This window comes from Mya arenaria, chromosome 15, assembly GCF_026914265.1.
Source record: "Mya arenaria isolate MELC-2E11 chromosome 15, ASM2691426v1".
Lineage (NCBI taxonomy): Eukaryota > Metazoa > Mollusca > Bivalvia > Myida > Myidae > Mya > Mya arenaria.
Window position 1 is genome coordinate 23,643,295 of NC_069136.1, and position 24,977 is coordinate 23,668,271.

The 24,977-nt window shown below is 32.8% G+C and overlaps 1 long non-coding RNA gene across 1 annotated transcript; it reads right to left on the reverse strand.

The window, feature by feature from the left end:
• Positions 1–4,037: 4,037 nt before the first annotated feature.
• LOC128219624 (uncharacterized) lies at positions 4,038–6,319 on the reverse strand. The gene is made up of 3 exons (XR_008258603.1): positions 6,236–6,319; positions 4,839–4,905; positions 4,038–4,226 (listed from the first exon to the last, which is right to left on the reverse strand). It is a non-coding gene; the product is annotated as an uncharacterized LOC128219624 (long non-coding RNA).
• Positions 6,320–24,977: the final 18,658 nt, after the last annotated feature.

A 24,977-nucleotide genomic window follows, 5' to 3' on the forward strand; every position in this document is an offset into this window, starting at 1 on the left:
ATAACAAATAAAATGTGTTTCTGTTTAGTTAAGACTGTTTAAATGAAAACTCTGATAGGGTCCTTCAGAATATAGTTAAAGTAACAAAGAAACGATAATACTAGACACATTGTTTTGCTGTAAGCAAACAAAACATGTTCCCTGTACAGAAATAAATCAGTTATGGAAAAAACGGCAATGAGTGGTCTATATTTGGTATATGTTACGAACGTATGATGTTATCAAGGCGCAATTTGTAAAAGTTAAATAACTTGAATTGAGATCTTATTGGTTAAGAATAGTTGAGCCAAACGAACCTTTTTTAATTTGTAAACAATCTCATTGGCTGAGACATTGTCAACGCAAAATCTGAAAATCATACGCAAGGATTGTGTATCGGATGAGTTTTGTATGCACTATGCTGTTTGTGGAGTTTTGTGCTGTTCTTCCATGTTTCTTGTTTGTGATTTTATGTGCCATTAAACCGGGTTTATGTTTAAACTTTTTCTACTGAGCTTGTTTCTGTATCTTCTCGCATAAATATTGGTTACGATGGGTTTGGCGGTTTGGAAACAAGTTTTGCTTATCAAACGACTGGTTTTGTGTATAATTTCAATAATGTAGTGGAGCCTTCGCATGACGTTAATATTTCTGTATTTTTTCTCTCAAAAACACATACCACGGATGGTCGTTTGCCTGTTGTTACTAAATGGTGTATCAACACACTTGTTCCATCACTATCCGCCATGTTGATTTTTTCAAACTGAACTAGTTTTCTGATGGAACAGTGCCTCTTGAATTGGTGTCCATAGTTTCAAACACAAGTTTGGTTATTTTATCAGTGAGTGCTACTGGGGACCGGGTTAAGGAAGTTGAATCATGGAAAAGGTCACAAACAGTGACGAAAAGGTGTTTTATTACTCCTGCGAAATGGCTAGGGTCATCCGAGCTTTTTATTTTGAAACTCAAGTTCCTAAAAAGATCATCGTGAACAAGAAAAAATAAAGAATGGAAATATTTACTTCTATATGAAAAAAACATGTAAAATATTTGCTTTTAATTTCCTATACATTTATATTTCAATTGAAAACTTGCTTATGTCATTCTCGACACTTTGTTGTTTAACAATTTTCTACTGTCCAAACATTAAAGTAACGATATCCTATATTCTTCTAAAAAACCGGCTAAAGTTCACGGCCGATTATTTCTGCCAGTAGGGCAACTGTCAACCTAAAGCCAAGGTCAACAATTTCAATTGTTCAACATTTATATGTAATTATGTAAAATATAAAAAATATAGGCCGCATTGAAGACTTTGTAAACATACAACAACAAAAATTAAATACAACTTACATATAAAATCATAAAGATTACATATTTCTCTAAGACCCCAATTTCTCGAACAAGTATAGGAACAACCTAATCCAGTATATATTAATGTTTCTATGGCTTATCTTTCAATACTGCATTTGAAACAGTTATGAGTCTGTTAATATTAGAAACTGTTTTAGAAATTACCATGAAAATGCATGTTTCGTCACTTAAATGCAAGTTTTATAAATCCAATTGGCTAAATGAAATATGACACATTTTACGCTTAAAAAACTTTCGAAATTAAAGCATGAAATACTGGGTTACTTAAATTGGTGGTCTTAAGTTCAAAACAAATATGCAGTCAATGTCGTCAGGAAGTCACAGCCGTCTCGATGTTTTAGGGTGTGTGATGAAAATAAACGTAATATAACTGTTTCTAAATGGAATTAATGCGGTTTTGGACCATAGATTGAATGAACACTTCACACAAGTTCATCAAGTTGATTTCAAATGAAGTGCAGCCTTTCGATCGTATTTTACATCACAGACAGTTACTACCCTAAGCTGTCCTATACCTTTACATAGAACACGGAATTTAGAACAGAAAACAAAATTTAATGTGCATACTCACCCACCGAATCTTTAGTTTATATTTCTTCATAAACTGATCGAATAAATCGTAGTTTCAAGTTACGAAGAACGAAGGAATGACAACCGAGTTAAGAATTTAAAAGTCCTTTTCGAAGCCACCGTTTGTTCTGCATAAAGCTCAGCGACTGACGAGTGAGTTAAGTAGAGTTTATGTAGAGTTTATTTGTATACCGTTATATGATTATGAAAAGAACATGGAATTGTCAAAACTCCACGCAGTTACGTTCCCAAATCGGTACAGATTGTGAGTTATGTTTAAGTCTAAAAACGTTTGTTTTTTATTTTTTATTTTAACCTCAGTGCACATTAAATAATTGAAAAATGATAAAAACTATCATGAAAAGGCAGTGGAAAACATATTAAAATAGATTACATAGCTGAAATCCAGCTATTCTCATTCATGGTGGTAAGGATCAATCAATGTGACGGGAATGGGATTCATCTGTAAGCATTAAGGTAAAACAGGCATCAGATTAGGCATTAACACGGGTGGTGATAAAAAAGTCACGTGACCATAAATGCAAGCGTCAGTAGTATTCTTGCCCGATTGAATGTCAATCTAGATAGGTGTCTTATCAGTATCTCTGTTATAAGCGAGAGCTCGTTTAAGTGGCGTAGCGCTGGAAAATGCATAGTAAAGTCTTCTGATCGATGTACAAGTCACAATTCACTACGAGATATATATTATCCGGGGATGGAAACGCACGTTAATAGTATTAAAATGTCACTTATTTAGATAAATAGCCACCATTTTTTTCAATTATTATATATATATATTTCGTAAGTGAGTCCACTCAATACGATGTATAAAAGAATACTTGAATGAAAGGTTGAAATTCGTATTGTATATATTGTATTGTGTATATTTTGTTTATGCTTTTCGATGAAATAAAGAGTTTTAACAATGCAAAAAGAACAGAGAAAATATCAATTTGAACCAGTAGATGTTTAAAAATGTTTAAAATTAAAGAAATGTTTTATAAATTTAAATAAATATATATATTTGGAAATTAACAACTTACCGCTTATCATCGGTAATCCGGATTTTCAAACATTTTTTTGATCTTGAAGCTGAATGTTCGAACATTTGCTTTCAAACCAAACAAATTACAGACGAAAACAGACGAAAACAACTGTTCGAACTGTTCGTAAATATAATTTTATATCATCGTTTAAATGTATTCATTGATAACTGTTCATAAAAGCTTTGCACTAAAAAACGAGCGAATAATAAACTATAAGAATGAATAGTAGGGAAATATTTCTCAAAAACCGGAAATAGAAAAGTTGACAGCTATAATTTTGCGTGAGGGGCGCCCCACGGAAAGCGGCGTAAATAACACCCTTTTAATATCCTCAATATATATAGCGTTCAGTGCATTGGTTTTGTAACAAGATACGGTTAAAATTAGATTTTTAGTGTTCATCCCGACTCTTATGCCACGCCCTGCTTAAGCCATCACTGAATGTGCTAACGTTAAACTATCCTACCCATGCAATCTTGAATAAAGCATACAAAATGGAATCTTCACGGACATCACTTGAAGATTTGATGATTCGGCCACGATCATGTTTAAAAAATGCGAGCAACGACCGATGCCAAACATACAGTGATAGTCGATTTTATAAAGTAATGCCATTATATTTTTTTTTTTACATTTTGATCAATTGTGTTTTTTTTCAAATGGGATGAGAGGGGCATTTACTTTTTGAGACCACTGTTGGATATGGGCTCATGCCCTTTCTTATTACACAAGGGAACCTTAACATGGTTCTAGACGAACACTATCGTAATAATTCTTCTTTTCAACATGTGAATGATATACATCCACACCGTAGGTATAAATAAACAGTACCGAACTGATCGCAAAAACTAGTTTATCAATTTTACTTCAGTCAATAAAATATAAGAGGTGGCGAAAAAAAGAGGAACATTGGAGAAATGACAATAACGCAATAACTTTATAGTCGCCTTACCAACATCTTACACAGACATGTGTAAATGCTGGGGAAACATCAGTGAACACTCAAATGAGGCTAAAAGAGAAAAACAAAATTGAATCAACAAAACAGAGTTTGAACTGCAAGTTTATTTATCATCCGTTACATTTATAATTCACAGCCAAGACGACAGCCGGCCTCTGTCCCGAACACGTTTTTGGCATCGCTAACGTAGCAGCCCCATTTTGGGGCGCATTTTTTGTCACGAAGGACGTACGTCCATTTCAGAGTCTTCAGACCTTCCCGGCAGATGGTGTGCTCCTTAGGCGGTGAGAGGCACTCTGAAATATATGCATAGTTTTGTTCATTCATAATATTTGTTTGATATTGTTGTAGAAAAATAGCTTAAATGCAGTCAATTATTTTTCACACATTTATCAATGTATTATATATCTTTTAGAAGCATACATTTAAAGTTTTATTGACGTTTTTATCTTTTTAGAGTTTGTTTAAAAATAAATTTTAATTGAAAACACTAAACGATAAAAACCGTGTTTTCGCGCTTCATTTGTTTAATGAAGAGCAATGAACTCTTCTTCTGAAGAAGTTAAAAAGATCCATGTTGACTTTACATCGATTGTACGGTTTCAGCTCCGCAATTTTACGATTTTATGAGTACATTATGCATCTCGATTGTGTGATATCTCGATTTTATGTTAACTCAATTTCACGATTTCATTTTCACGACTAATTGAAATCATGATGTTGTTATTTCAACACGGGTCTGTCGTACAGATCGTACAACTGGTTCATTATCTTTGTAAATTGTATCGGAATTGAACGTACATATCTTTCACTTTTGTTAGTATTACTTAAACTAATTTGAACTAGCTACGACACAGTTGATGACTTTACGTTAGCAATACGTTAATAATGTTGTAATCTTGTCTTACGTATGTTCACCCCGTTGACGCAGGCAACTGCCAGAATAACCAACGTTACAGCGAGTAAACACTTCATCTGAAAAAAACATGAATAAGTTAATAGTGTACATTATTATCAGTAGCCTAATTGAGAGTGAGACAGCACACGATACATATGATCAACAGCCACATACAATATGCTTACATTTTCATTTTGCTTCTTCACCTGTTGAAAATAAAATTCACTCAGTAAAAACATTTTACGCTACATCGTCATGAATCTTTTGCAACTCGCTCTATCCTTCTTACACACATAATGAACTTGCATTAAACATCTTGTAAGTTAATAACCCATTTGCTACCTCTGTTGTTTTATTCATCCAATGATAAGACTTTAAGACTTAATTTTAATGCTACGTTGCATATTTAAACAAATTGTCAATGTGATATCAGTCGTCAAAATGCCGGACAGGTGTAGCTTTTTACCGGGCACTTCACTTACGCAGGACATCGTGCCAATGTTTCTAAATTAGCTAAACTTAACTAACTTCCTTTACCAAAAAAATAAGTTTAAACTATGTATTGGTTAACACTAATGTTTATATTAAATTTAAATACAAACGGATAAAAAATCAACCGAACTGTTTGTAGAGTTAATGAATATCCATGAAACGTGTGAACTATTTAACAAAAATGGATCCTATGGAGGAACACCGAACGTTCATTAATGCACATTTTAAACTTATCCCTCAAACAAAATCTTAACGTTATAATTAGTTGTCTTTATAATCTGATCTTTGTTTATCTTCATAAGGAGACTGTTTCGAAGACGTCGTAGCAATTATATAAACTATTAAAGCAAAAACGTTAACTGTATTATTCCAATATTCACAGAAATATACCAAGGTAAGAAACAAAATGTAATATACCAAGGTTAAATGTAGTAAACCAACGTGAAATTGTAATATACCAACGTGAAATTATAATATGCCAACGTAAGATAAAATATACTAACGTTAAATGTAATATAACGACGTATGATATAATAACATAACGTTAAATATAGTATTTTTCGTGAAATGTAATATTACGACGATTAAAGTTATAAACCAAAGTTAAAAATAAATGTTATATACAACCGTTAAATTTATACACCAACATTAATTGACATATATCAAAATTAAATGTGATATACCAATTTTTAATGAAGTGTACCAACGTTAGTTGTAATTTACCGACGTTAAATATATATGCCCCAGTTCAAAGAACAATTGCTCGAAATATATCAATGTCCAATGTTATATACAATATAATATATCAACGTTCAATGTAAAATACCAACGTGCAATATAACTTAAAAAAAAAACAAATGAAACATAACAACGTTTCATGTAATATAACAACCGTTTTTAAAGCGCATCACTTACTTTATTGTTCGGCGAATTCTCCGAAATTTGAAATTCAATGTGTATGCTACGCTTATATAGGGCTTTTCATTTGACATCTGTTTCGAATATAGGAGGGGCAAGTCCTTTCTATCATGGTTTTGATCTTGCTTTCGGCAAAGCGCTGTGTTATTTGTAACTGCTGTATGTGACAAGCTTAACGGGATTGTCCGAGACAAATGACATATTAGCACCGACAGTTCACCTTTCAATAGATTGACTAGATTGAGCAATATTACTACATTTAAACACCGATTATCCGAGGTCGTTTGGTCTCGGATAAAATAACTCGGAATATCAAAGTTTTACATTAGCATTTTTTTTGGAAATAAAAAACAACGAATACAATTTATTGATGACGTAAAACAATTTGTCGTGAAAAATTCAATCACGGCTACACGTTACCAACAGCATTTATAATCATCTAATACGATATTATGCTATTTTCAGACCGAAACAAAACGAATTTTGTGAAATGGTGTTAATATCAATTCCCTTCTAAGATTTTGCCTCAAATCTTCAAGTTGTACTCATATTCCCAAATAAGATGTACCACAATTATTTCAATTGTTTTAATTTACCGGAAAGGATAAATAAATATAACAAAAATGGTTCTTATGAAAAATACCGTGTTTAATTCAAAGGAGATTGCAAAAACAAGATATTTCTTCCTTATGAGACGGTAATCGATCATTGTTAATATTTAAGCATCGATCAGTTATATAATATCTGTGCGTTGTCATCTATAATACACGGTTACAATCTTGTTATTAATCACTAACATTTTCTATAAATGCATTATTTAAAAAGTAACTAAAGCTTCAACATTATGTAATCAAAGATTATGTTTCTTATACATACGTATTCATTGATTTTAAATACGAGTGTCACTTTAAACGGTTCATACACACCGGACTCAACGATACACGAATTGTAGGCTACGGTAGTCTGGTATTTTTGCAAACGACTCAATAAGAACAGACACGATTGTTCATTTTTTCAGACACCAGTATAATGCGCTATTGTAGCATTTGTTTCTGTGCATTGATTCAAATACCAGTATGACGTCCGCTAGTGTAGCTATTCAGCTTTTTGCATCGTTCTTCGTTCTTAAATAATTCAAATGCCACTATTGTAGCAATTCTGATGTGCTTCTTTTCGTACAAATCAGTTTGAAATCAGTATAAAAGCTGCTGTTGTAGCAATTTAGTTGTGCTTTTTTCTGACATCAATATAAAGGCCGCTGTTATAGCAATTTAGTTGTGCTCTTTTATGAGATATAAATATAAAGGCCGTGTTTTAGCAATAATATGGTGCTTTCTATGCAGATAACTATCAGGTGCGTTTGTTTTCAGAGTGCCTCTCACCACCAAAGGAAGCAGGCAGTCTGCAAAGATTCTGTAAAGTTTCTGAAATAGACGTATGACCATTCGAAGAAGGCGTGTGTTAAAAAGAGTGGCTGTTACCTAAGCACAGACAAAAACGTGTTCGGAACCCAGGCCGTCAGCTTTAATGATTTGATTTGATGAGCAATTGTGTTTTCATTGAATGAAATAAATTTTATAATTAGTTGCGTTTTATATTAACCCACATTTCCGAAGTATTTGTAGAGTACGCCTGTATATAACGCCCTCAAACTTGCATTGGTCAACATACATCATGTGATTGCATGTTAAATAACATCGGGTAATTTGAAAAATAAAATGGTTGCAATACCATATCATGCTTATTGTTCAATACAATTGAAGCAGGTCGGTCTTTTTACAGCAAAACATCCATCGTAAAGGGTCAACAATGTCAGTATCCTTTACATGTAACTACGTTGCCCGTATATCGCGTAGTTATCTTTTTTGCGGTCAAACATAGGGAATTTACTCTCAGGAATCTCAATTATTCATGCAATGATTCACTTAACATGGAAGTATATTGAACATAGTTATAAAAAGTACACGTTCAACCAGTTCATTAAATAAATTGTAGTACTATTAATTTAGCGAACTACTTCTGTTATTTCACCGTCATTCATCCGGTGTTGTATTTAATGGAAAATAACCGAGGTGCCCCGATTAATCTCGAAAGTGTTTAATGATAATTCGATTTTTAATAACAAATAAAATATTATTATATAATTTAGACTGTTTTAATGAAAACTCTGATAGGGTCCTCCAGAATATAGTTAAAGTAACAAAGAAACGATAATACTATACACATTGTTTTGCTGTAAATAAACAAAACATGTTCCCTGTACAAAAATAAATCAGTTATGGAAAAAACGGCAACGGTTTGGAAACAAGTTTTGCTTATCAAACGACTGGTTTTGTGTATAATTTCAATAATGTAGTGGAGTCTTCGCATGACGTTAATATTTCTGTATTTTTTCTCTCAAAAACACATACCACGGATGGTCGTTTGCCTGTTGTTACTAAATGGTGTATCAACACACTTGTTCCATCACTATCCGCCATGTTGATTTTTTCAAACTGAACTAGTTTTCTGATGGAACAGTGCCTCTTGAATTGGTGTCCATAGTTTCAAACACAAGTTTGGTTATTTTATCAGTGAGTGCTACTGGGGACCGGGTTTTACACGTTTCTTTCGGCAAGGAAGTTTAATCATGGAAAAGGTCACAAACAGTGACAAAAAGGTGTTTTATTACTCCTGCGAAATGGCTAGGGTCATCCGATCTTATTTTTTTTTATGAAAATCAAGTTCCTAAAAAGATCATTGTGAACAAAAAAAATAAAGAATGGAAATATTTACCTCTATATAAAAGAACACGTAAAATATTTGCTTTTAATTTCCTATACATTTATATTTCAATTGAAAACTTGCTTATGTCATTCTCGACACTTTGTTGTTTAACAATTTTCTACTGTCCAAACATTAAAGTAACGATATCCTATATTATTCTAAAACACCGGTTAAGCTTACGGGCGATCATTCCTGCCAGTAGGGCAACTGTCAACTTAAAGCCAAGGCCATCAATATATTATTTAATAAATAATTTTACATTTGTTTAACATTTATATGTAATTAGAGAAAATATAAAAATATAGGCCTCATTGAAGACTTTGTAAACAAAACAACAACAAAAATTAAATACAACTTACATATAAAATCATAAAGATTACATATTTCTCTAAGACCCCAATTTCTCGAACAAATAGGAACAACCTAATCCAATATATTAATGTTTCTATGGCTTAACCTTGTATACTGCCTTTTAAACAGTTATGAGTCTGTTATTAGAAAATGTTTTAGAAATTACCATGAAAATGAATGTTTCGTCACTTAAATACAAGTTTTATTAATCCAATTGGCTAAATGAAAAATGCATAGTTATAATGTCTTCTGATCGATGTAAAAGTCACCATTCACTATGAGATATATATGATCCAGCGATGTAAACGCACGTGGATAGTATAAAATGACACTTATTTGGATAAATAGCCACCATTTATTCCCATTATCATATGTATTTCATAAATGAGTCCACTCAATACCATGTATAAAAGAATACTTGAATGAAAGGTTGAAATTCATCAATGATTTATATATTGTATATATTTAGTTCATGCTTTTCGATGAAATATGGGGTTTTAACAGTGAAATAACAACAGTGAAAATATTTTCACTGCAAAATAAGTATTTGAAATATCAACTTTCAGAATTATTTTAAAATTCCATTGTAGTTTAACAACTTTTCGAAGGTAAATACAATTTTATATCATCGTTTAAATGTATTTTGAACTGTTTGCCGTTGTAATACGTAAAATGAGCTTGCCGGAAAATTCACACAGATAATCCGATGTTTTATCCCAGCTACACCTCAAAATGTGTCAACAAACTAGCGTGGCATTCACTCTTTTACCTGGAAAACAAACCTGTTTTCAAGAGAAACAGACTGGTTTCTGACATCAAGATGACCGAATATTCATTTACTATGAAACATATGCAGTCTTTAACTAAGAAGAATGTTTAAAATCCAATGAGTATCCGCATTTGTTTTGCTAACACATTTGACCTTCTATATTTGCATTCATTAAATAGCGGCGTAGTAATTTGGTTATTTATTCATGCCCAACTTAAAATAAAAGTGTTTTCGTTATTTTTTTAAACATATGTGTACTTATAAAACATCATTGATTAGTGCATAAAAGCTTTGCATTAAAACACGAGCAAATAATAAACTATAAGAATGAATATCAGAGAACTATTTCTCAAAAAACCGGGAATAGAAAAGTTGACAACTATAATTTTGCGTGACGGGAGCCCCACGGGTAGCGGAGTAAATAACACCCTTTTCAAAAAAGGGGTAATTAAAAAAACAATTTAAAAAACTAATAAAACTCCGAAAGTAAGCATAAAAGAAACAGAAAATTTATTTATTTCAGTGTAAGATCGTATTTTATTTCACTGGTAATCATAGAAAAACTACATTTTCACTCGTGACTTCGCCACTCGTGAAAATATGTTTTTTTAATTACACTCGTGAAATAAAATACGATCTTACACTGAAATAACAAATATCCTTTATATATTTAGCGTTCAGTGCATTTTGTGACAAAATAAGGTTAAAATTAGGTTTTTAGTGTTCATGCCGACTCTTGTGCCCCCGCCCTGCTTAAGGTATTAGCCGCGTAATACACACTTTTTTAAAAGCTTTAACTGACAACATAGTTATAATCACGGTACACTATGGGACTTTTATCCAAATTTTGAAGATTTTTTACCGTGAATTAAAAAAGTTATTTATGTTTCATTACACCCACCCCCAAACTCCAAGGGCTACAAAGAGCGACAAGTAAATATTTTGTCTATATTTGAATTTTTTTCGCATTATCAGAGATTATGAAATAAACACAACAGTTTCTGGTAAAATAAACTTCAGTTAACAGAAAACTTAAGTTCAAACGAACACATTACTGATACACATGGAAAAAATCATTTTGATTGATCTTATGATTCTTCGGAAAAGAGCAGTTTTTCGATGTTTGAAAATATATAGCAGTTTTATAAAATTCATAAAAAATATTTAACTATAAGGCAAGCTGCTGAAATCATTTTAGATATTATCTATGATGTCTATTGAACAATTCAAAAGACAATTTATGATAGTTTACCGTCCAGTTTTGAAGAAAATATACATAATGCCATGTTACCATACATTTTTATAGCTAATAAAATGCTTAAAAATCAACCTTTTTCTTGTAAAAAATTATAAAGCTTAATTGGACTTATTCATAAAATGTACTCTTTCAAATAAATGAATTTTACTTATGATACTAACTCAGAAAACAGAGTTTAAAACAAATGAGTGTACTTTTAAACTAAAATATGTGAAGAAACAAGAACACTAAGTGGGCTCGCCCCTCCAAAATAATCAGAGTGAAAGTTCTCAACTAATTTTTTTTTTAATATTATAACATGTAAACAATCTCTGTGGGTAATTTGATGTATATCTGTTTTATTTTTTGTCATTGGTATTCTAACAATTAGTTTTTTTCACAGTAATTCTTCACTCTTCAACATTTGAAGTTTGGTCTGTTCCCATGCTTTGTACTTGAAGTGTGTGCACAGATGATAACTACTCAATGCTGAGTCAATGCTGATTTGGTTTTCATGCACCTTCAGGTACTTTACCCATCAAGAATGTTTAATGCTGTAAAGGAAAAAAGTTGTACTTTAAAGCCTTTCTAACTAATTAGTATAGATAATTATACTGCCATACATATACAAAATAAAATATAAACAGTTTAATATTTCTCAACATTATTTTGAAAAAAACAACAACAACAAGCTGATACATACATGTATATATATAAAGAAAATTATTAAATTTATCAATAAAATTCATCATCATCATCATCATCATCATCATCATCATCATCATCATCATCATCACCACCACCACCACCACCACCACCACCACCACTTGACCACCATCACCACCACCACCACCACCACCACTTGATTATTGAATAAAGTAGGTTTATAAAAACAAAAACCAAGTCAAATATGTTTTATATGAAATACTCACATCATCTCGATCAGATGCGACTGCCTTGTGGATGGACATGGCTGTCAAATCCGCTCTCAAGGATTCAACATAGTATTTAATGCAGGCTGGAATTCTTCATGTATTAACCCAGTGTTGTTGACTAAGTAATATTCAGTCATTTTCCTGCCTGGAAGAAATTAGACTTCTGATTATCAACCAGCAGAAACTACCACCGTAAAATACAAATGCAAAAGTATTATACATTCTGCACTAATATCTGTTTTAGCCAAGAGTAAGGGTTGGTAGGCACAAATGTGTAGTTGTTGTGCATATGGTTGATGATGATTCACAACAGTATGGGGTTTTAACGAGACCTACACCAAGCCAATGAATGTCAATAGTGTCCTAGCAAATGCGGCTTCAAGCCCCAAACCACATACAACTTTTTTCACAGGTTAATTTTGAAAATATACATTTTGTAAACAAATAACGGGTTTATACATGTATTGTGGTATGTTGGAAATAGGTCACGTACCAAAACACATCACTTTTAAACAAAATTTTAAGTCTAATATTTTTCTAATATAAAACAATCAATTTAAAGATTACATACTCAAATTATATCTTAAACATAAGTTATGTACATAAGTACATATAAAAATATGTAACATGTACATAAGTACATGTAAAATATGAACATGCTGTCTAAACATTTAGCTAATAAAAATGATTTAAGAATTCCAAAGATAAATTAAAAAAACAAACGTTTTTGAACACATCAACGTACAAAACTGCTCAAGGATACTTACATTCAGAGCCCTTTGATACGAATATCCCAGTTCCATGCCGTGTTGACAGTTCGTTTTTTCGAGAGAAAATCTTCTCTAACGCGTATATTTAACTTATAATCCATGTTTAACTGTAATGATTCAAATTGTTAGATGTATCGTAATCAACTGTCAGCGTGTACTTTTAGTGTTCATTTATTTTAAACGTATATTCATGAGAAAAACATCAGAATGTTTCCAAATCCTACGATGTAGAAATTCCATTATTGACCTATGAATAGCCGGGAAATACCTTCTGTTTCTAAAAATAGCAACATCCGGTACAGGCCGAATACGCCCGATGTTCGTCGGGATCTGTTACGGGGATTGGCGATATATGTCGATGTTACCCGATGTTTCCCGAGTTGTATTACATGGCTAATACCTTAAGCCGTCACTGAATATGCTTACGTTAAACTATCCTACCCAAGCAATCTTGTTTAAACCGTACAAAATGGAATCTTCACGGGCATCACTTGAAGATTTGAGGATTCGGTCACGATTAGAAAATGCGACAAAGGACCGATGCCAAACAGACACTGACACTCGATTTTATAAAGTAATGCCATTATATTTTGATTTTTTTATATTTTGATCAATTGTTTTGTTAAAATGGGATGAGGGGGCATTAACTTTTCGAGACCACTGTTGGATATGTGCTCTTTCTTATTACACAATTGAACCTTAACATGTTTCTAGACGAACACTATCGTTATAATTCTTCTTTTTAACATGTAAATGATATACATCCACACGGAAGGTAAAAATAAACAGTACCGGACCGATCGCAAAAACAGACACTAGTTTATCAATTTTAATTCAGTTAATAAAATTTAAGAGGTGGCGAAAAATGAGGGAAATTGGAGAGATGACAATAACGCAATAACTTTATAGTCGCTTTACCAACATCTTACACAGACATGTGTTAATGTTAGGGAAACATCAGTGAACACTCAAATGAGGCTAAAAAAATCAAAAAAAAAATCAACAAAACAGAGTTTGAACTGCGGGTATATTTATTATCCGTCACATTTATAATTCACAGCCAAGACGACAGCCGGCCTCTGTCCCGAACACGTTTTTGGCATCGCTAACGTAGCAGCCCCATTTTGGGGAGCATTTTTTGTCACGAAGGACGTACGTCCATTTCAGAGTCTTCAGACCTTCCCGGCAGATGGTGTGCTCCTTAGGCGGTGAGAGGCACTCTGAAATATATGCATAGTTTGGTCATTAATAATATTTGTTTGATATTGTTGTAGAAAAATAGCTTAAATGCAATTAATTATTTTTCATACATTTATCAATGTATTATTTGTCTTTGAGAAGCATACAATTAAAGTTGTATTGAAGTTGTTGTTTTTTAGAGTTTTATTCAAAAATAAATTTTAATTGAAAGCGCTAAACGATAATAACCGTAATTTCACGCTTCATTTGTTTAATGAAGAGCAATGAACTCTTCTTCTGAAGAAGTTATAAAGATCCATGTTGACTTTACATCGATTGTATGGTTTCAGCTCCGCAATTTTACGATTTTATGAGTACATTATGCATCTCGATTTTATGAAAGCTCGATTTCACGATTTCATTTTCACGACTTAGTGAAATTGTGATGTTGTTATGTCAACACGGGTCTGTCGTACAGATCGTACAACTGGTTCATTATCTTTGTAAATTGTATCGGAATTGAACGTAAATATCTTTCATTTTTGTTAGTTTTACTTAAACTAATTTGAACTAGCTACGAAACTGTTGCTGACTTTACGTTAACAATACGTAAACAATGTTGTAATATGGTCGTACGTATGTTCACCCCGTTGACGCAGGCAACTGCCAGAATAACCAACGTTACAGCAAGTAAACACTTCATCTGAAAAAAGCATGAATAAGTTAATAGTGTACATTATTATCAGTAGCCTAATTGAGAGTGAGACTGCACACGATACATATGATCAACATCCACATACAATTTGCTTACATTTTCATTTTGCTTCTTCACCTGTTGAAAATAAAATTCACTCAGTAAAAACATTTTACGCTACATCGTCATGAATCTTTTGCAACTCGCTCTATTCTTCTTACACACATAATGAACTTGCATTAAACATGTTGTAAGTTAATAACCCATTTGCTATCTCTGTTGTTTTATTCATCCAATGATAGACTTAAGAATTATATTCTACTTAATTTTAATGCAACGTTGCATATTTAAACAAATTGTCAATGTGATATCAGTCGTCACAAAGCCGGACAAGTGTAGCTTTTCACCGGGCACTTCACTTTCGCAGAACATCGTGCTAATGTTACTAAATTAGCTTAACTTAGCTAACTTTCCTTACCAAAAAAGTTTAAACTATGTATTGGTTAACACTAATATTTATATTTAATTAAAATACAAAAGCAACCGAACTATTTGTAGAGTTAATGTATTTTCATGAAACGTGTGAACTACTTAACAAGAACTGATCCTATAGAGGAACACCGAACGTTCATTAATTCAAATTTTAAACTTATCCCTCAAACAAAATCTTCACGTTATAATTAGTTGTTTTTATAATCTGATCATTGTTTATCTTCATAAGGAGACTGTTTCGAAGACGTCGTAGCAATTATATAAACTATTAAACCAAAAACGTTAACTGTATTATCCCAATATTCACTGAAAAATACCAAAGTAAGTTGAAAAATGTAATATACCAAGGTTAAATGTAGTAAACCAACGTGAAATTGTAATATACCAACGTGAAATTATAATATGCCAACGTTAGATAAAATATTCCAACGTTAAATGCAATATAACGACGTATGATATAATAACCCGACGTTAAATATAGTATTCTTCGTGAAATATTATATTCCGACGATTAATGTTATATACCAAAGTTAAAAATAAATGTTATATACAACCGTTAAATTTATACACCAACATTAAATGTAATATACCAAAATTAAATCAGATATACCAATGTTTAATGAAATGTACCAACGTTAGTTGTAATTTACCAACGTTAAATATAATATGCCCCAGTTCGAAGAATAATTGCCCGAAATATATCAATGTCCAATGTTATATACAATATAATATATCAACGTTCAATGTAAAATGCCAACGTGCAATATAACTTTTAAAACAAATGAAACGTACCAACGTTTAATGTAAACTACCAACCATTTTTTAAAACGCATCACTTACTTTATTGTTCGGCGATTTCTCCGAAATTTGAAAATCAATGTGTATGTTAAGCTTATATAGGGCTTTCCATTTGACATCTGTTTCGAATATAGGAGGGGCAAGTCAAGTTCACCTTTCATTAGATTGAATAGATTGAGCAATATTACTACATTTAAACACCGATTATCCGAGGTCGTCGGGTCTCGGATAAAATAACTCGGAATATCAATACTTTACATTAGCATTTTTTTTGGAAATAAAAAAACAAGGAATACAAATGATTGGTGACGTAAAATAATTTGTCGTGTATATTTCAATCACGGCTACACGTTACCAACATGTTGCATTTTGTTTGCGTGATCGTTCAGTAAACATGTTTGTTTAATCATTGTTTTTAAATGACAAAAATCTTGTTATTATTAGATAATACTTGTTTATATTCGTTATTAAAACACTATTGTGTATGTCGTCTGATCGTCGTGATCTTTATGAACGACATATTTCTATTGACCAGCAATGCCCATCTCTACAAGATTGCTCATGGCAACACAATTTCTTACTGGCGCCAAAATAAAGATGTACTAATTCAACACTAGGCGCAGAGAGCAATCAACCCATTGACTGGTTCTCATTTAATCAAATACAAGCAAACCATAACCCATTTCAAGCTGTATCAATTGGCAAAAATATACAATGAAATTACTCATTAATTATATTTAGTAACACAATACAGTGTGATCAACAGGTCAAACTTCTAGGAATTGAACAAGATTTCATCTAAAAATTTGACACACAAATCACACCTGTGCAAAAAAAACGGAAACTAAACCGAACAATCTTCGAAGACTAAGCAAATTTCTCTCTGAAAAGTACAGACATCTTATTGTCAATCTTTTATCAGATCAAATTTTAACTATAGTCCTATCATTTGACATTTTTGTAGTAAGAAACACTCTAAAGAATTATAAAAAACTTCAATACAAGGCCCTTCGAATAGTCTTGAATGATTTTAACTCATCGTTTAAATCGCTGTCATTTTACTAACCTTCATGCTGAAAGAATAAAGACAATTGCTATTGAAAGTTTCAAGTGCTTACATTGTATTTCACCAGAATATTTAAATGATTTTGTAAAATTTGATAAAACAGCTGCATACAGAATCAGATCTGCAAACACCATTGACACTCACAGGGTAACAACTTCAACATATGTAAAGAACTCATTTCGTTTAGAGACTGCCCAGGTGTGGAACAACATTCCAAATGAGGATCGATGTATTTATAATCATTAAACATGATATTATGCTATGTCTTAACTATTTTGCTAATACTATTTAATTCGAAATCTTATTTGAATGCATTTATTATATTCAATGTTCTTGTTACATTTTTGGAACTGTTGAATTGATTTGAATTTTGTTTTAAAATAGCCCTGCGAGCTAGTGTTGTAATTTGTAATGTATATCCGACGTAGAATAAATTAAATGAATAAATTTTCTTGAATCTTGTATGTAAAAAAACGACAGCACATGTATGCATTCGTAACGGTATAAATTAGAAACAAGGCCATTCTCTTGATTGCTCGGTAGCGGGTCGAGTGAGTAATGTGGCAATCGATATTCAGAATTAGTAAACCAGCCATTATATACATACTGCTCCCCCCTTAAAAATAAATGAATATTATATTTTGTTTGTTACATACAGGTAATCAATGTATATTCATTTTTAACAGATATAACTACAATTTTATTTTAACTTCAGCATATCTCTCCAAACTGCAATTTGTTTTTACCTTTCCTTTGAAAATCTATTATCCTTAAATTATGTTAATTTGATCAAACATCAAAAATACCGCGTATTTTTTTTCTTGAAATTGTGTTTGGTTTTTGGCCGTTTTTATTGTAGACTTTACGTATTATATGTACACGAGTTTTCTCGTAAGAGCATTTCATTATTTGATAGTGTTATCAACTTCTTATGCCTGTCATAGGCCTTGGCAATTCATAAAAAGTTCTACGTGCTTCAGACCAAAACATTTATTATTGGCGCTCTTCGCAATGTAATAACTACGACAATATCATAATAGATACCAGGACACTGTCATTCTAAGTAAGAATGCCGATTTCAAACTGGTTGTGAAATATGCTAAGTGCCTCCAAACAACGTTTGCAACAGAGCAACATTGTGACACAATGGGAAGCCAGGGTGTACGATGTCCATTCGTAGGCACAGTTGTAAAAGGTTAAACATGACTCATTTTCAACAGGGAAAAAGTGAACAGTTGGTATTTACAAAGGCCGCAGGTAAGTTTAGTTATTTATTCGGAAAGCCTTTCCGAGGTGACATAGACCGATTTATGGAACAGATGGAACCACAGAACGCTTATAAAAGAGAAGCAAGCCAAACAACTGTCAGTTTCGAACCGTTCACTCAACCAAATGTAACTTTGGTTTTTTGTATTGTTCTTCTGGTATAAACATTTTATTTTAATGTTCGATGTTCAAACCTATGTTTGTTATACCGTGAGAACAATGGAAAACATGCAATATACAAATCAAATGTATAATGTTTTTTTAATGCTTTTTTTCAGACCAATACAAAAACAATTTTGTGAAAATAGTGTTAATATCAATTCCTGTATAAGATTTTACCTGAAATGTTAACGATGCACTCTTACTCCCAAATAAGATTGACCATAATTAATACAAATGCTTTAATTTACCTAAAAGGATAAAGAAATATCGAAAACAAAGGATTTTAAAAAGGATACCGTCTTTAAATAGTGTCAGCATCTTATTCATCTTTTAACACTGACTTCGATTCAGTCGCGTACCTGCAATTTACTATCGGATAATGCTTACAACGCTATTACCATCTCTGCAGTTTTATTATAGATTTACCAATATTTAATTAGTATATGTATATACTTTTTAAAAGGGGTTTAAGTATCAAAATGAGTAAATTTGTTTTGTTTCCGACAGTATAGTCTTACAGAATATATGTTAACTATTTGTTTTACTTTTTAATCATGTCAAACCGAAATGTTTTCCGAAAATTTGCATCAATAAAACTAGAACGAGTAAAAGCTGCACTCTCACAGATATTTCATTTTGTCAACTTTTTATTTCTTGTCTTTGAAAGGGCATTATTTTCTTAAATATCTGTAAACCAATGATAAAAGATTGCAGACAAAAGATCAGATCACAGACTTATTTCCAATCGAGAATTAATGCTTTATGGCTTACTAACGGTTTAAGAAAAGTGCATAATACATCAATATTTGAAAAAAATTGCGATCTTCTTTGTCAGCAGTCTTATATAATTTATTTCTATGGATTTCCGCAAAAAATGGCTTGTCCTAGGACAAGAAAAAGACAAACAAGCTTATCTTATCTTACTATCAGGTGCGTTCGTTTTCAGAATGCCTCATAGCACCTAAGGAGCACGTAGGCTGCAAAGATTCTGTTAAGGTGCTGAAATGGACGTATGGCCATTCGATGAAGGCTTGTGTGAAAAAGTGGGGCTGCTTCATAAGCTCAGACAAAAACGTGTTTGGAACCCAGGCTCTGTGTCAAGTTGTTTGTCAGCTCTAATGATTTGATTTGATGTACAGTTGTGTTTTCATTGGGTGAAATAAATTTAATAATTAGTTGCGTTTCATTTTAACCCACATTTCCGAAGTATTCTCACTGGCTGAGACATTGTGAACGCAAAATCTGACGCAAGGATTGTATACCGGATGAGTTTTGGTTCCAATTGGTTCGGCGTTTGGAAACAAGGTTTGCTTAAAGTACCAAACGACTGGTTGTGTTTACATTTTCAATATTCTAGGGAAAGTTCACATGACGCTAATATTTATGTGTTTTTCTTTCAAAATAATCATACCACAGATAGTAGCTTGCCTGTTTAACTAAATGGTGTTTTAACACTCTTGTTGCATCACTATCCGCCATGTTGTTTATTCATCCTGAACTAGTTTTCGGATGGAATGATGCCAGCGGAGTAAGTTTCGATAGTTTCAAAATCGAGTTTCGTTTTTCTGTAAAACAAACGACAAAACCAGTTTTAATTTTATTTTAAACTGTTACATCAAATACACAGTTCGTTAATACCGTAGAGAACGAGACTAGTTTATTTCGATCAAAATCTACCTTAGTTGTATCCCGTTTAAAGGTACTGGCCTGGATCAAGGCCGTACACACACCAACGGACTCATTATATCTTAACAAATCCCGATAACTTATGGTGCACATCCTACGGTATCAAATCGCAATGCCAAGAAATTATGTCAGGTCCAGGGAATGATCTGGACGCACCTTGCGTCGACAGGGCATGCCAATTGATTTACGACAACCGTGTTTTTGTCAAATTTCGAGGAAATATCTGAAAAATATGTTGCTCTTCAAGTTAATATAGCCAAATTTGCATAAAACACCAATTTATGAATTTGAAATAAACATCGATTAACATAAATAAACATTAAACAAATAAAATAAAAAACGAATACCGGCATACAAGAACAAGATGTGCTTAAGTCATACCGGTATACAACAACAAGATGTGCTTAAGTCATACCGGCATACAACAACAAGATGTGCTTAAGTCATACCGGTATACAATAACAATATGTGCTTAAGTCATACCGGCATACAATAACAATATGTGCTTAAGTCATACCGGCATACAATAACAATATGTGCTTAAGTCATACCGGCATACAATAACAATGTGTGCTTAAGTCATACCGTCATACAATAAGACGATGTGCTTAAGTCATACCGGCATACAATAACAAGATGTGCTTAAGTCATACCGGCATACAAGAACAAGATGTGCTTAGGTCATACCGGTATACAACAACAATATGTGCTTAAGTCATACCGGTATACAACAACAAGATGTGCTTAAGTCATACCGGCATACAAGAACAAGATGTGCTCAAGTCATACCGGCATACAATTACAAGATGTGCTTAAGTCATACCGGCATACAACAACAATATGTGCTCAAGTCATACCGGCATACAATAACAATATGTGCTTAAGTCATACCGGTATACAACAACAAGATGTGCTAAAGTCATACCGGCATACAAGAACAAGATGTGCTTAAGTCATACCGGCATACAATAACAATATGTGCTTAAGTCATACCGGCATACAAGAACAATATGTGCTTAAGTCATACCGGTATACAACAACAAGATGTGCTTAAGTCATACCGGCATACAATAACAATATGTGCTTAAGTCATACCGGTATACAACAACAATATGTGCTTAAGTCATACCGGTATACAACAACAAGATGTGCTTAAGTCATACCGGCATACAACAACAAACACTACTAAGATATGCTTGAGTCATGTGGGCAAACGTCAACAAAATGTGCTTATGTAATAACGGCATACAACGAAATCTCACCTAAGTGAAAGTTTTAAACATTTGTGTTTAATGCGTACGAGTGAGTTAATTGGTAAATGAAAATGCAACTAGGAATAAACATATTGAGTATTGTGTAATGTTTTAGTCATCCACACACTGAAATTTATTTTAAAAACTGTACACATTGGCCAAATGTCCTTGCTGCATATTTACAAAATAAGAAAAATTGGCAAATGGTCACATTGTAGTTTATCCGTGGACAACATCGATATCTCTTTGCAAAACTGCACAGATGGTCCATATTTCATTTATGTATCTTCAAAAATAAGTAAGATCAAAAGGTCAAGGTTAAGTCATCCAAGTACAACTTTGAAATTTGATTTCAAAACTGTCCGTATGGTCCAAATTTCATTACAGGAACTTAAAAAAAGCAAGTAGGTCAAAAGGTCACAGGCAAGGTATTCCAAGAACAGCATTAAAATTTGCTTTCAAAACGGGACACATGGTCCGAATTTCATTAATGTGGCTTTAAAAAAGTAAGAAGGTCAAAGGGGTGGGACAGCTTTAACCCAAAGGGGCATAATTCACAAAAATGGTAGAGGACCCCCGGGGCGGTGCTAGTTTTGACCATAGGGGCATGATCTGAATAAACTTGATAGAGGACTTCTATTTGATGCTACATACAAAATATCAAGGGTCTCGTCCTAACAGTCTCAGATAGGAATGGTTTCAAAGATTCTCCTTAAAAATAAGGGAACTTTTGAACCCCAGGACGTGACCAGTTTTGTCCCAAGGAGTGCGATTCGTGCAAATTTGGTGGAGGACCATTGTATGTTGCTTCATTCAAAATGTCAAGGGCCTGGGCTTAACGGTTTCAGAAAAACAAATTTCAAACTTTTTTTATATATAAGTCTGTCAAGCGGTTTAGAAGATGTCCTTTGAAACGATTGTTGACGCACGCCGGACGGACGGACGGCGCTACATTGTTTTCGTTCTCAAAAATAATAAGAACCAGGAGTCTCATACCAACACATTGTTTGAAATTTATAAGATAATAAAATAACGTTTAAATACTCAGAAAAATGTCTGTATAAGCTTTCAGCTTCAAATCAAATTTTTAAATACTTGTATTGAAATGTACGTTGTAATTTGAAACTCTTCATGAAATAAAAACTTTTTAAACCAGGCACGCGTTGCTGATGTTTTTGTTTGTGAAAAAGTTGACACAATCCTTGCTGTACATCATGCGATAGGACGTCACATAGTGAATGTAGACTGGTGATCCTTGTGATGCAATATCGCGTATTGTTCTAATGTCACAAAACTTAAGCTGCAAAAACACGAACATAATTACGATGAAGGAATTGTTACGGCAAGTGTATTTAGTGGAGACAAATTGTTTTGTCTGCGATTGTTAAAACAAATGGAGTAATAGTAAAGGTAATAGTAAAGGTCAAAATATGGTGAATATGTTTCCCCAGATCAAAATCGAATGAAGGACTTTTGCCACCGAAGACCACCCTTTTCTTCGAGCGCATTTTTCCATCCATTTGTCGCAACTCCTTTTTTAGTTGGAACACAAACCATTTAAAACATATAGACCGCATTAAAATATTGCATACGGTGTATTTAGTTTTGCAAATTAAATATTTCATCAATTCCTGACACTCAGGAGTATGCATTCGGATTTCTATATCTTACTTAACATTGACGCTCTCGCGTTGATTTTAAGTGTTTTCCAAGGCCTAGAGCATTCCAATCCAAGTGTACTGAGTTCCCGCTGAACATCCTTCTCAAGAGTTGGAAGAAACTATCCTACACGAGCGGCCATAGTAGATGCGTTTTTTCGTACCTCAATTTAACATTATATAGTAAAAGTGTACTTTTTTCCCTGAAACTATTTTGTACGTAATAGTTCCATGTGGGTTCTTTTTATCTATGCCCCTTGGACAAGATTAGGGTTTCAAGCATGGCAAAATATTTCGATCAAGATATCTGGGGTGGGAGAAAAGATGGTCCACACACTTACGGCCGATAATACAGCTCAGTCTAGGTTTTTTAGTAACTCAACCTACTTGGATAAACTGGTTTGGTCAAATTCTTTAGGCGACCATATTCCGGCATCATCTTTATTGATCAGGTGTTTAATTCGTTGGTTGTGCAACTTTTCTTGCGTAGGACCGAAGGAGTACTTCGCACTTTGTCGGACGGTTGAGGTGGATAACTGGCTGTCATTTACAGGGCTTATTTCATCCACAAGATAGTCATCATGTGTACATGTGGTGCCTAGGGGTATAAAGCAAAACTCCACATTATTTTGACTTTAGATAAACAACATCTTCATCTTTGTAAACAGGTTTGTTTTTACCAAAGTCAATTCAATAACAACAGAAGAGAGACTCAGAAATAAAATTGTAGAACGAATATTAGTGATAACATCGTTCTATATTATATTTGAAATCACTATATATTTTTCCCTTTTTTCAGTTTCAATGCTCATGATTTATTTATCACTATTGGAAACAAATACTGGTAAACTAAACATAATTGTTTTTGCGTAAACCTCCTTAGGAAAGTTCTTTATCTTAAGATGCATTCGTTTTAACCAGATGTTTTTTCTCATCACTTACCGTGATATGAGTTGCATATCTGAACATATTCGAAAATATGATTCCATGACTAAAGAGTGTGAGTGAGTCTCTTTTGGAGCCGCATGTGACAGACGCGACGTGATTGGATGAGACGGGCTAAACTCCTTTATTTTTCCAAGATATCTGAGGATATTATTGAAGGGGATACTTACGTCAATACTTTAAAACCAAAAACTATGTTTTTGACCAAGGTTTAACATTTCTCCTAATAAAATACTGCTTGATAATATCAAAAGTATATGAAAATATCAGGGGAAAATATATCATGGTATGGGCTGACTACCTTAATTCAGTGACAGGTATGTAAAATAATACCAGAAAGGTTTCTCAGCGTATTTCGAAATCTAATCATGTAATAAATGCAAAATTAAGTTTCAATAGAAGGTAAATACGCCGTTCCTAATTAATTTTTACACAGACCGACCTGATAATTATCTGTTTTCAGGTTTCGTATTCTTCAACTATCTATACAAATCTTGAATAATACAATACAATGAAATAATTTTCAGACGGTATTCTTTAGTCGAATAATAACAAAATTATTGATAAACATTGTTTCTGTTAAATTATTAATAATACAATTAAAACTTTTCTTTTGCGAAACTGTCCCGGACAATATGGTGTATTTCAAAAATCTATTTTATTTTCATTCTGAATATTGCTCATGCCACCCTATAAAACACTGTTCGTCATT